At 39.6% G+C, this 4512-nt stretch overlaps 1 pseudogene; it reads left to right on the plus strand.

The window, feature by feature from the left end:
* The first annotated feature begins 2344 nt into the window (after positions 1-2344).
* On the plus strand, positions 2345-2765 carry LOC118632503 (annotated as a pseudogene).
* Positions 2766-4512: the final 1747 nt, after the last annotated feature.

Below are 4512 nucleotides of genomic sequence, written 5' to 3' on the forward strand. Positions count from 1 at the left end.
TAAGACCAGAGCACGTGCCCTTTCCCCTCTGGGGTCCCATCTCTGTCCCAGGGACCCCTGAGTGTGGGCACGGCCTGTTGAGAAGTGTTCGTTCTTCCAGCTGAAACCACAGCCCCAGGGAAAAGACCAGACCTACCTGTGCATTTACACATTTATTTGCCTAGTTTGCTTGTTTATTTTACCCATTTTAAAATTTAAAATGCAATATAGGTTTATGAGAAAATACTCAACAATACAAAAGATTATACGAAGAACAGTATGTCCCCTCCCTTCTAGCTCCTCCCCAGAGACATTACTATTAATAGTTTCTTGTGTGCAACCTTCCAAAATTTCCCTGTGTTCATGAAATTATTTACACGTATATACAGGATTCCTTTTCTGAGCTCAAGGGCTCATGCTTCACATGCAGTTTTCATGTGCTCTGGGCAGCTCCCCACATTCTGTAACAGCTGCAGCATCTGCTGGGTGGCTGGGCTGTCACATGCATGATAAGTCCCCTAGCAAAAGGCATTCAGGTGGGATATGGTGACCACAAATATTCCTCAATGAGAAGTCTTGACCAAAGGTCTTTAGCCAAACGGTGACCAATCTGAAGAATTAACTCCTGAAACTGAACGTGTGGAATCAAAGATCATGCGCATTTTAAGTTTAAAGAGATAGCACAAAAGTGCTCTCAAAAGAGCACGGAGAGATGTCAGTGAAATGGTCCAATAAGCACCGCCACAAACCCTCTCTTTTCCTATAAAAGCAACAAGAAAATGAACAAATCTGATCATAATCAACTTTTTTTTAGAACTTTGGAAATTAATCAGGGGCTTGGAGTAAATTAAGGAGTATTTATTGACCAAAAGAAACCCCACATCTGAATCTCAGTAAGAATCATAAGCTTTGTGCATTGACCTGCCCTAGTTCCACTCCCTGCATATTAGCTCCCAGTGCTTTGAAAAATAAAACCCCACACTTATCATGAAAAGCCTGGAACCTCTGTGGGAGCTGAACAGGCTGAAACTCGTTCAAGGTCTCATTCCCAGAACATTGTCATTATTTCCGCTAGTTTCCTGGAAGATCACATTTGCAAGAACGTCTGTATTTGACCTGACTCCGAGCTCACCTAGTACAAAAAGCCTATTCTCCAGGATTGATTGTCAGAACAATTACAGGCATTTAACTTCACAGCTGCCTGTGGCAGTCGATAACAGCTGGAGCAAACAATAAACTAATTATAAAGCTTAAAAGACAAAGCTCAGTAATGAGATGTCCATAGGGGCTTTAAAAAGTTGCAGTTTGTTCCTAAAATCCTGAAGGCCACGTGCATTGCAGCCCAGGCGGTGCACATGCTTACACAGGCCTTGACAAGGTCCTTAGCTCTCACTCTGGCTGACTCTGAAGCTCTATGCAAACAGGAAATGAAGGCTAAGGTAGAGTTTGCAACTACCCTGCTGAGAGTTGATGGTATGCCCCACCATGCACTAGAGACTCTGGGTAGAGACTGGAAGACTTATTAGTTCTGGGCATTTAAAGAAATCTCTGACCATTAATTAAATGACAACCAAGATCATGAAGCAGAAACTACAGTGGCTACACACAACAAAAGAATGTAGACTTTGCCAAATTAATTCAGAAAAATCACTAAACAAACAAACAAACACTGACTTCAAAAACCATTAATGACAACAAATCCTGAAGAGGAGAGAATCAGAGTTCCAGAGTTGCCACATTAAGTTATTTTAAATGTCTAGTTTTAACAACAACAAAATTAAAAGGCATAAAAAAAAACCAAACCAAAACAAGATATGACCCACAAGCCAAAAAGCAATCACTACTGTCCCTTAGGTAGTACCTCTGATTTATTAAATAAAAACTTTAAATCAGCTATTTTGAAATTAAGTAAGACAACTTATGAAGTGAGTGAAAATATTTGCAAAGCACACATCTGACAAGGGGTTAATATCCAAACCATATAAGGAACTCATATAACTCAATAGCAAAAACTAAAAAAGACAATGAAAAAAATGGGCAAAGCACCTGAACAGACATTTTTTTCCAAAGAAGATATTCAAATGGCCATCATGCACATGAAAAAGTGCTCAACATCTCTAAACATTAGGAAATCAAAACTACAATGAAATATCATCTCACATCTTTTAAAATGGCTAGCCTCAAAAAGACAAAAGATATCAAATGTTGTTGAGGATTGATGATGTAGAGAAAAGGGAACCCTTGTGCATGGTTGATGGTAATGTAAATTGGTACAGACACTATGGAAACACTTTGGAATTTTCTTAAGAAATTAAAAATAGGTCTTTTCCTTTTTGTGGCCATCGCAGAAGCGCCAGCAGTCAAGATGAAGTTTAATCCCTTTGTGATTTCCATCCGGAGCAAGAACCGTAAGAGGCATTTCAGTGCACCTTCCCACATTCGCAGGAAGATTATGTCTTCTCTTTCCAAAGAGCTGAGACAGAAGTACAATGTTCGGTCCATGCCGAAGAAGTTCAGGTTGTTTGAGGACATTACACAGGGCAGCAAATTGGCAAAGTAGTCCAGGTTTACAGGAAGGAACATGTCATCTACACTGAACGAGTGCAACGGGGGAAGCTAATGGTACAACTGTTCATGTGGGCATTCACCCCAGCAAGGTGGTCATCACTAGACTAAAACTGGACAAAGACTGCAAAAAGATCCTTGAACGTAAAGCCAAATCTCGCCAAGTAGGAAAGGAAAAGGGCAAATACAAGGAAGAAACAATTGAGAAGATGCAGGAATAAACTAATTTTACGTACAAAAAGAAAAAGAAATTAAAAATAGAACTACCATATGATCTAGCAATCCCACTTCTGGATATACAGCCAAAAGAAACCTGATCAGTATATTGAAGAGCTATCTGCACCCCATGTTCACTGCAGCATTATTCATAATAGCCAAGACATGGAAACAACTTAATGTCCATCGGTGGATGAATGGATAGAAAAAAATGTGATAATCTCTCTCTCTCTCTCTCTCTCTCTCTCTCTCTCTCTCTCTCTGTCACACACACGCGTGCGCACACACACACGCACACACACACACACACACACACACACGAATACACTGAGCCATTAAAAAAAGAAGAAAATCTCACCATTTGTAACAACATGGATGTCTCTTGAGGGTATTATGCTGAGTAAAATAAGGCAGACATAGAAAGACAAAACTGTATGACCTCACTTCTATGTGGACTCTAAAAAAACTAAACTCATAGAAACAGAGATTAGATTTGAGGTTGCCAGAAGCAGGAGGTGTTGGGGGGCAGAGGTTGGGATAATTAGGTAAAAATGATCAAAAAGTACAAACTCCTACTAAGATAAGTTCTGATGATGTAATGTACAACATGATGACTATAGTTAACAATACTCTATAGTATATTTAAAGTTGCTACAATAGTAAGTTTTAAAAGTTCTCATTACATGGGAAAAAATCATATCTATGTGAGGTGATAAATGTTAATGAAACTTATTGTGATAATCATTTCACAATATATACACATATCAAATAATAATATTGTGCACCTTAACTTATACAATGTTACATATCAGTTATATCTCAAGCCAGGCGGACGTGGCACAGTTGGTTGAGTGTCATCCCATGCACCAAGAGGTCGCTAACTCAATTCCCAGTCAGGGCACATGCCCTGGTTGTGGGCCAAATCTCCAGTGAGGAGCATGCAGGAGGTGGCCGATGGATGTTCTCTCTCATCGATGTTTCTATCTCTCTCTCTCCCTCTCTTTCTAAAAATCAATAAAAACGTATATATATATTTTTAAACTATTCTTCAAAAATGGAGGGGGGCCCTGGCCAGTTTGGCTCAGTGGTTAGAGCGTCGGCCTGAGGTCCAGAGAGACCCGGGTTCGGTTTCCGCTAAGGGCATGTACCTCGGTTGCAGTTTGTCCCCGGCCCTGGTTGGGTTGTGAGGGTGGCAGCCACTCGATGTGTCCCTTTCACGTCAATGTTTCTCTCTCTCTCTCTCTCTCCCCCCCCCAACTCTATCTGAACAAAATATCAAAGAAAAAAAGTGGAGGGGGGAAAAATGGAGAAATTGAGCAGATAAATAAAAACAGAGAACTTATCACTAGAATATTTATCCCAAAACTACTCCTAAAAAGTTCAGCCCATCTGGCTGAAATTAAAGGACACTAGCCAGGAACGCAAATCCACAAAATAAATAAATAAATAAAGAGCACCAGTAAAAGTAACTATGTAGGTAAATCTAAAAGACAATATAAATAAATTTGTGCTTGTAGCTCTTGTTTTTCTCCCATCTGAATTAAGACAACTGCATAAAGCACTAATTATAAATACGTGCTGACGAGTACGTGATGATAAAGATGTAAATCTATGACAATAAGAGGAGAGAGGAGGTAATAGAGCTACAGAGGAACAATGTTCGTATGCTGCTAAAATTAAGTTGGTATTAATTTGAACCATATCGTTATAAATTGAGACATTAATGGCATCCTGCCAAGCAACAACTAAGAA

The sequence above is a fragment of the Molossus molossus genome, unplaced genomic scaffold, assembly GCF_014108415.1.
Source record: "Molossus molossus isolate mMolMol1 unplaced genomic scaffold, mMolMol1.p scaffold_m16_p_17, whole genome shotgun sequence".
NCBI classification, from domain to species: Eukaryota; Metazoa; Chordata; class Mammalia; order Chiroptera; family Molossidae; genus Molossus; species Molossus molossus.